The following is a 9245-nucleotide window of genomic DNA, read 5'->3' as shown; positions in this document are numbered from 1 at the left end:
CCCCCGATACTTACACACAGGAGGGAGCTTCAGGAATAACCAATATGTGGAGATTGAATTACCTGGCAATTATCTGAAAAGAATCAATGATGGTGCTGCAAATGCCTTTGTGTTGGAGACCTTCTCAATCTGAATCTCTTACACATGTAGCTAACAAAACACTCGAAGTTGTTGCCATTAAGTTGCAGCATAATAATAATAGTAAGCCTGCACACTATGGGTCCCCACATTCCCCAACGTCTAACAGTACCTCGCACTACTTATCTCAGGTGATATTGTCTCATTGGGCAGGGGGACAGTAAGAGAATCTCCCAAATTCTCAAAGCCTGCATGTGACCAGGACCAGAACTGAGTACGGACCAGGCCCAGCTGGTTCAAGGTTGTCACATTAACAGGGTGGCACTCAGGGATTCCTGTCAGCAAGAAGATGAAAAGAAGCCCAGGGACAACATTTTTATCCCTAGTGTCAGTCTTGAGGTGTGGTAACTCTGTAAGCCTCTCAGAGCATCGCCTGTCTCACGGGTATGTGAGGATAATGACACTTGTCTGTCAACCTCATTGTGAGATTCAGACCCACACATGTGCCTGAAGGGTTTAAAGCATTATCATCCGGCAAAAACATACCCTGGTATCAACTTCAAATAGGCAAGGTTAGTGCCTCCTTTGCAAGACCACAGACATAATCAACAAGTAGAAGGAGAAAGAAAACTGAAGCTACATCCCTCGCCTCTACCCTGGGGCACAAAACTGAGAACTAGCAGAATTCCCCTGAAGTCCACCGTGCCCCGTAAGTTTTGGGGGGCACTGTCCTTTTCCAGGAAAGAACTAAGCTTGCCCAAAGAGAGGCCTGGCCTTTGGCCTCCCTCAGCTCTGAGAGGTGACCTTTAAGCCCTTGGATTGTCCTGTCTGGTAAGTGAGGACCATCTGTCCTGCAGATGGTCTAACAGTGTGGTTTATGATGGGGCCCAGAGCCACGCAGTGCCCGCATCATGAACCCAGAGACTAGAGACTGAGGTCAGCCCACATGAACGAACCCCAGTAAAAACTTTCCCCAAGGCTCAGGTGAGCTTCCTGGTTGGTAATACTCCATGTGTGTGGTCACACAATCCCACTGGGAAAGGACAACTGGAAGCTCCATCTGTGGAACTCACCTGGACTCTGCCCCTCTTTCCTCAGCTTTTTTAACCTGTATCATTTCATTGTAATAAAGCACAATTGTGACTACAACAGCTTCCAGAATATTGTGTCTTTTTAACAAATTATACACCTGAGTACGGTCTTACAGACCCCTAAGTTTGCAACTGATGTTGGAGTGCCGGTGATCTTGAACTCTGAACTCTGTGGTCCCTCTTCAGTCCATTTAGTCCTCACACAGACACAAGGAAGTAGGTGTCATGTCATTCCCACCTCCCAGTCGGGGAAACCGAGTGACTTAGAGAAGCCATCACTTCACTACAATTTCATATTCAGTGAGTGGGACAAAGGGCTCAATCTCAAATTGTGGCATCTGTGACATTCTCGCCTGGGCACACAGTGGTCCTGCCTCCAACTCAGACCACATCTCTGGTTGCCCTGAGAATGGCAGACAAGTGAGTAGGGGGCCTCAGTCCACGCTGACCCATGCCAGGGGAGCATGATGGGGGATCTTTGCAGGTGCTTTAGTAGGGGAAAAATATAGATGCTAGTGGTATCATGAACCAGCTCCAGCTTTCAGACAAGCCACCTAGGACAGAGACTCCCAGGGCAGCCCTGAAACCCAAACCTCAGGCCTTTCATGGTCAGAGCGAAACCAGGCATGCAGAGCGGGAGGTCGGACAACAGTGATGCAATGCTTCCTGGGACAGGACATTCCGCTGAGAAGCTGGTCAAGGGGCTGCGTCAGGGGAGTAGGGGGAGGAGAGATGCCCAGAGAGAGAGCCCAGGCAGGAGGGACAGATGGGGCGGCCAACAGCACATCTGCCCCAGAGACAGGCATGGTGTCTGTCTGCCCAGCACCACCGCCTGCCAGGATGGGGGGTGGGCAGGAAGGAGGCTGCACACGCAGCAGATTCCACCCAGCACAGGGACCAAGCTGTGGCTGTCAATCCTGCCTCCCGTCTCCGGGAACCTGGCGTGGCCAATGCCCTCAGCCGCCTACACACACGCCGTCCCAGCTCTGTGCCATAAAATTAGTTTTACAAGAGTAGAGGATTTAACGCTGCCCCCCCACCCAACTAGCTTTGTGGAATCTGCAGCCCCCAAATATGAAGCCACTATGCCTAAAATATAGGTTTATATATATATATATATATATATATATATATATATATATATATATATATATATTTTTTTTAAAGTCTACTTCTATGTAATTGCTTTCTATTTTATTTTAGACATGTATACAATAACAGAAGAAAAATCGGGTCAATTGGATTTATCTTGCTTTTACTTTGTCCTTGGAGTTCATGAATCTAAATCACAGCTGGTTACAAAGGACATTTAGCAAATGAGTTTTTAAAATTTTAACTGATACATATTTATTGCACATGTTTAATATTTATGGGGCACAGTGTAGTTTTTCACTCAGGTGTATACTGTATAATGATCAAATCAGGGTAATTTGCATTCCCATCACTTCAAACTTTTATCATTTCTTTGTGTTGGGAACATTCGTCTTTTCTAACTCTTTTGAAATATATATAGTCAATTGTTAAATATAGTTCACCCTACTGTGCTATAAAACACCAGAACTCATTCCTCCTACCTAAATTTTGGTACCAGTTACCTATCCCCTTTCTATCCCTATCCTCCCTACCCTTCCTAGCTTCTAGAGACCACTCTTCTACTCTTCTACAAGATCAGCTTTTTAGCTTCCACATATGAATGAGATCGTGCAGCATTTATCTTTCCATGCCTGGCTTATTTCACATGTCCTCCAGACTCATCTACATTGGCATGAACGATAGGATTTCATTCTCTTTTATGGCTCAATAATAATCCATTATGTAAAAATACTACATCTCTTTAACCATTGATCCATCAATGGACACCTGGACAAGTGATTTTTTTTTAAAGGAGAAAGGTTTTAAACATAAAAATAACTGAGAAACATAGTTATCTTTAATAATAGTAATGTAAATTGCTAATAATATGAATTAAGCTGGGACTACAAAATACCCTTGAGGGGATAAGCTTTGAAACAGATTATTATTACTCTAGAGGTCCCTGCAGGGGTCTATGTGTGGGTTTCATGAAATTGAAATTGCTTGCGAAACCATGCGGAATTTTTCTGAGGTGGAAGTACAAAACTTTCATCGACTTGGGAAAGGGATTTCCGACTCCCTGGTGTTAGAACTACTAGCTCATTCACATCCGGCACATTCATGGTCTCATTTACTTCCAAGACATCTTCGTGAATTAAATAGAGTCAGGATGATTATCCTACTGGGTAGATGGAAAAGGGGGGCCATTGACCACATTCCCAAAGCATGTGTGTCATTTTATTCACAGTTTGGTGACAGCGTTTATCACAGTTGACTTTGCTTCGTGGTCCACATGTGTTTCTCCACCTAAAGAATTTAAACTTCTCGAGACTGGGCTTCCATCCCAAATGCCTCGCATGTGCCAGGTACAGAGTCAGGGTCTGAGAGGTCAAGTTCCTAGAGCGGAGGATGCAAGCAGACCAGAGCCCAGGTTGGTAGGCACCATCTTAGCAAACCTGGACCCTTAGGTAGGTGCCTGACAAATGTTTGTCGGTGATAATGATGATCCTGCCTCCCTCGCCTGCTATTCTCACTCCTCAGATGATTCACACGCTGCAAAAATATCTGCTTTGGCTACAAAGAAAGAATGTACCCTCTCTAAGTCTTGAAGTGCCAGACCGCTGGCAGGACAACAATATGACCCAGCACACCCAAGCCTGCAGGGATGTCACTGGGCATTTTAAAAGGCAGCTATTTGGGAGGAGAAGCCAAAGATTCAGTGAAGAATATGGGAATTTGAATAACCGACCCTTTCAAATCTCCACTTGATAACTCTAAAGTGATTTCATAATCCAATGCTTCTGTGATCCCTCCTCTGCCTCCAGAGACTGAACTGAGACAGGCCTGATGAAGTACTCTTGCAGAGCAGGAGGCAATAAAGAAAAGGCCTCTGGAAACACCTTGGAGTTCTCTTCTTCAACAAAGAAGTGGCCACTCCACTGTACAGCCACTTCACTTCTGCAGCTCCCAGCTCTGAGCAATTGAACTTGAGCAGATGCTTTCCACATTGCCTAGTGTGGCGCCTTCTGCAACACCACCAGGTTCAAGTCCCAGCTTCAGCTTTTGATCACGGCCACAGGAACTGGCAAATGGGATTCTCACTGTGTAACTTTGGTCTAATAATGTAAACTTTCTAGCCAGGTACAGTGGTGCATGCCTGTAATCCCAGCGGCTCTAGAAGCTGAGGCGGGAGGATCGTGAGTTCAAAGCCAGCCTCAGCAAAAGCAAGGACCTAAGCAACTCGGTGAGTCCCTGTCTCTAAATAAAATAGAAAATAAGGGTGGGGATGTAGCTCAGTGGCCAAGTGCCCCTGAGTTCAATCCCCAGTTGCCTCTCCTCAAAAAAATAATAATAATGTAAGCTTTCTGAGCCTCAGTCTCTGCAGAATTGTTTTAAAAAGTAGACTATTATGTACAGCTATGATGCACTTAAAAAGAAAGATTAAGCTCTATATAGTCCGGCACATACTAGATACAATTTAATAGTAACTAGTATTATTTAGACATGGGAAAGGAGATAAGCCTACATTCAAAGTAAAATTCCATTCTAACACTTGAGAAATTTCCTAAGAACTGAAAAGCACAGAACTCTGCTTTCTCTGTCTATTGCCCCAAAGGAAAGGCCTTGTATTTGTACAATAGGGTAACAAACTCAATAAAAAGAAAAATAACACCAATTGAAAAATAGACAAAGGATTTGATTAGACATGTTTCTAAAGAAGATAGGCACGTGACCAATAAACAAACAAAAAGATGCTCAATATCAGTGATCATTAAGGAAATGCAAATCAAAGTCATGATGAGATTCCCCTCATACCTTCTAAAATAAAAAAGGCAGGCAACAAGTGTTGCAAGAATTGGGTGAAAATGGAACCTTCATTCACTGCCAACAGCATTGTAAAATGTGCGGACACTTCAGAAAACACTCTGCTTATACTCCTCAAAATATTAAATGTAGAGTTACCCTAGGACCCAGCAATTCTATTCCTAGATATACACCCCAGAGAACTGAAAGCATATGTCTACAAGAAACTCACTCACGAATGTTCCTAGGAGCATGACCCATAATAGCCAAAAAGTGGAGACAACCCAAATGTTCACCCACTGATAAATGAATAAACAAAATGTGGTTTGCCTTTACAATGAAACTTATCCAGTTGTCGAAAAAAAATGCACTGATACCCACTAAAACATAAAGACATGCTAAGTAAAGAAACCAGTTGCAAAAGGCCACATGTTGTATTATTCCATGTATGTGAAATATCCAGATCAGGAAATCCATAGAGGCAAAAGATGAATTAATGATTACGAGGGAATGTGGAAGGGGAGAGAATGGAGATAGGGAGAGACATCTAATGAATATGCAGGGTTTTTTTAGGAAAATGTTCTGGAATGAGATGGTGATAATGGATGTACAACTTTGTAAATATAAATAAAACACGACTGACTTGTATACTTTTAAAGCGTGCATTTTATGACATGTGACATATCTCAATAAAGCTGTAATTAGCAAAATGGAACTCACCTCCTACCTTACAGGGTTGCCATGAGCTGATGGACACAAAGCCCCTGATACATGGCCCAGCCCTAGAACTCCTTTATCAATAGTCCTGGAGTTATAATTAGTATTGTCAGCCTGCATCCTGGTGTCACTGGAAGGACACAGTGGAATAACACTGATTAACTCTAAGACTGGAGATGGTAGAAAAATAAACTTTAGTGTTTTTACAGAATGTTTTAAAACTTTTAAGCAGAATATATTCATATAATACTTGGATAATTAAAATTTCATCATAGGGCAGTGAAACCACTATGTAAGTTACTATAATGGTCGATATATATATAATGCACTTGTGTGAACCCACAGAATGTCCACCATCAAGAGTGAATCCTACTGTATGTAAACTGCGGACTCCAAGCGATACTCTGGTATCAGTGTAGGTTTGTCAACTATAAGGCATTATCACTCTAGTAGGGGGCATTGGTAATGGGGAGGCCCTGCACTGTGGGAAGTGTGTGAGAAATCTGTGTACAGCATCAGTTTTGCTGTGACCCTCAAACTGGCCCTAAAAATAGAGCCTATTAAAAATTGCCCACTATTATGCATGAACTATATCTTTCTCTATTAATAATTTCATGTTGCCTCACCTAACAGTCACAACTAAACACAGAGAGCAACTAACGGTCAGGAAGTCTCTATAGAGGAAATGTCTTCAAAAGCAATTTACTTCTAATACAATTAATTGCTCTAAATTTTACCCCACCTCCTGCCCCCCAAATTGTTTCAAGGACAAAGCCTGTTTCCTGAGTTCACAGGCAAAAAAAAAAAAAAAGTCAATGGTCAGAGGTGGAGGTGAAGGGCAGGTGCCCTGACTCCCCCACCCTGTACCTCATTCTGGCATCTGAGGATGCAGGGATGCAGCCCCCAGAGACTGTTCTCACTCATGTGCTCTGGCTGTAGGTGAATCGAGGAGGGAGGCTCTGCAATAAATTGCCTTAATCTACTTATCACACCTATTTTTAGCCTCCATTTTATAGCTTGGTGAAATGAGAAGGTACAGGGAGGTCCAACTACCAGCTACATTAAGATGTTTCATGAGAGGGAAGGAGACACTTTCACAAGCACAACTGGTCGGAAGCCACAGATTGTTTTTGAAGATGACACCAATTAGAGAGGCTGCTGAGGAGCTTGCTGAGTTGCCCTTGGGTCATGCGATGAGGCGCAGTCTGGTTGGTGCAGCGGTGATTTACTGCTGCAAGGACTGGGCTCAATGGACCCACCCAGAGACAGACACCTGCACACCCCAACCTGTCTCGCTCGTGACCGATCCCACGGGAAATGGCATTAACTGGAAGAAACATTCACACTGTCCAATTGGTGACTGGCCCATAGGGAGTTCGCCAAGGATCTAACAGTAGGCTGGGCCCTCATCAGAACAAGTCTGGACCTGATGTTTCTATATTCATTTGTCAAAGAGACGAGAGACTTCTGTGTGGGATACAGTTCTTGGGCTGGAGGTTCATTCATCAGGGAACAAAGTCTCTCTCCTTGTAGAAGTTACATTCAGTTCAGGAAGACAAAAAATATATATGTGTGTGTGTGTGTGTAAACATGTCAGGCATGGCCAGTGCCAAGAGAAAAAGAGGAAAAAGCTTATGGAACATGATGGGGGTGAGGAGGGCTGCTTGAGACAAGGCCAGGGAAGTCCCCTTGAGAAGGTGACCGTTGAGCAGAGCTCCAAATAGCAGGAGCAAGGGCCCAGATACCTGAGGAAGAGCAAGTACCCAGTGGGAGGGTGTCAAGGAGAGAGCAGGAAATAAAGCAAAAGGACATGAAGAAGAAAGCCACGAAAACTCCTCTGATTCTACTCTGAGTCAATGGGAGGATCTGGAGCATTTGGAGCAAGAGCAAAAATGACTGGATCTGCATTTCAGAAGGTCACTCTGGCTGCTGTGGGAGAGGAGACTTCTAGGGCAGAAGGTAACAGGCACTGGCACGATCCAGGTGCAAGGCAATGTGGCCTGGCACAGGTGACGGCGGAGGGGGTATGCAGAAGTGGTCAGGTTCTCCGCCTGTCTTCAGGGAGACCTGAGACTTTGGCTGATGGACTGGGCATAGGGGGATAGAGAGAGAGAGTCCAGGATGACTGCAAGGATCTTGACCCACGACTGTGTTCAAATACCGCAGCTGAGCTGTGACATGTGGGCCAGATGGTGGACACAGAGCACTTCTCCAGGCAGCAAAGGTGGTGAGGGGTTCTGAAGGTTCCCAAATACTGTGCCCAAATTCCTCAGCATCAAAGGAAGATCCCTGAGGTCTCCACTAAGAATGGAGTGGGCCTGTCCATGTGATTAGAAAGGTGGGAGGGTGCTATGTTCTGTGTCCCCCACACTCATGTCGAAACCTGAGCCAATGTGATGGTGGCAGGATATCAGCAGGGGGTCTCTGGGAGGTGCTTGGGTTGTGAGGGCATGACTGGGATAAATCCCTTGCAAAAGAAACTCCAGAGCTCCCCTACCTCTCCCACCATGTGAGGGCACAGTGAGAAGGTACGTCTATGAACCAGGAAGTGGGCTCTCACCAGGCATCAACTCTGCCAGAGGCTTGGCCTTGGACTCCCCAGCCTCCAGAACTGTGAGAAATAAAAGTCTGTTGTTTAAGCCACTCAGTCTATGGTGAATTGTCACAGCCCCAGAAACAGAATAAGACAGGAAAAAAGGGAGGTGGACCCCTTATACATGCTATCCACTGAATCCTCTGGAAGAACATATTACAATTCTCACTTACAGATCAGGTAAAGATGACAATGCTGGATTACATATCTAAACCTTAAAACATACACAGAGTAAACACTCGGTAATCTGGGGTAGGAAAAGCCCTTCCACACAAGACACGAAGCTCAGATACTGTAAGGAACAAGACAGACAGGTTGGAATTCATAAAAATTGAAAATGTCTGCCCAATTGAAGAAAAACAAAAATACAAAACCTAAAACTACACACGCATACACCCAAGAGACAAAAACAAAATAGAACCCACTTACAAACAAAACTAAAGGCAACACTTAGGAGAAAATACCTACAAGAGCATGGAGCTGGGATGTGCAGTGCAAAAAGAACGTATTTGAGTCAATAAGAAAAAGACAACCACATTTTTATAAAGCAGAATCTAAGAGGATCAATTAACAAGAGAGCAAATACAAGAGACCAATTCCCCCAGGAAGGGTCCCACCCTGCCTGTGTTCAGAAGAATGTACAAGAACAACCACCTTGTGCTTTTCATTTGGGGGATTAGGAAAATTGAAGTAGGTGCTCCTTCAGTGTAGGCGACAGTATGAGAAAACAAACTGCCCAGTACTCTGCAGGAGGAGAGAAGGGTAAGTCGGGTGCTTTTTTGCAGAATCTACCAAAATGTTTTAAATATATGTGCCATGGCTCAGCTATTCTATTGGAAGACTCCATCTATCCATCTATAGCAATATCTCCACATGTATGATACAATACT

At 44.2% G+C, this 9245-nt stretch overlaps 1 protein-coding gene and 1 long non-coding RNA gene across 4 annotated transcripts in view; one reads left to right on the top strand and one right to left on the bottom strand.

Moving 5' to 3' along the window:
* Rbm20 (RNA binding motif protein 20) overlaps positions 1 to 9245 on the bottom strand; it is a 185159-nt gene that overhangs the window by 109055 nt on the left and 66859 nt on the right. The gene's annotated exons all lie outside the window — the stretch shown is intronic.
* LOC125617983 overlaps positions 4527 to 9245 on the top strand; it is a 36802-nt gene continuing 32083 nt past the window's right edge. Inside the window, exon 1 of the long non-coding RNA XR_007349182.1 lies at positions 4527 to 7346. This is a non-coding gene — a long non-coding RNA (uncharacterized LOC125617983). The remainder of the gene's footprint in view (positions 7347 to 9245) is intronic.

This window comes from Marmota marmota, unplaced genomic scaffold (genome assembly GCF_001458135.2).
Source record: "Marmota marmota marmota unplaced genomic scaffold, marMar, whole genome shotgun sequence".
NCBI lineage: Eukaryota > Metazoa > Chordata > Mammalia > Rodentia > Sciuridae > Marmota > Marmota marmota.
The sequence above is the reverse complement of the archived record's forward strand: the minus strand, read 5'-3'. Positions and strand labels throughout refer to the sequence as shown.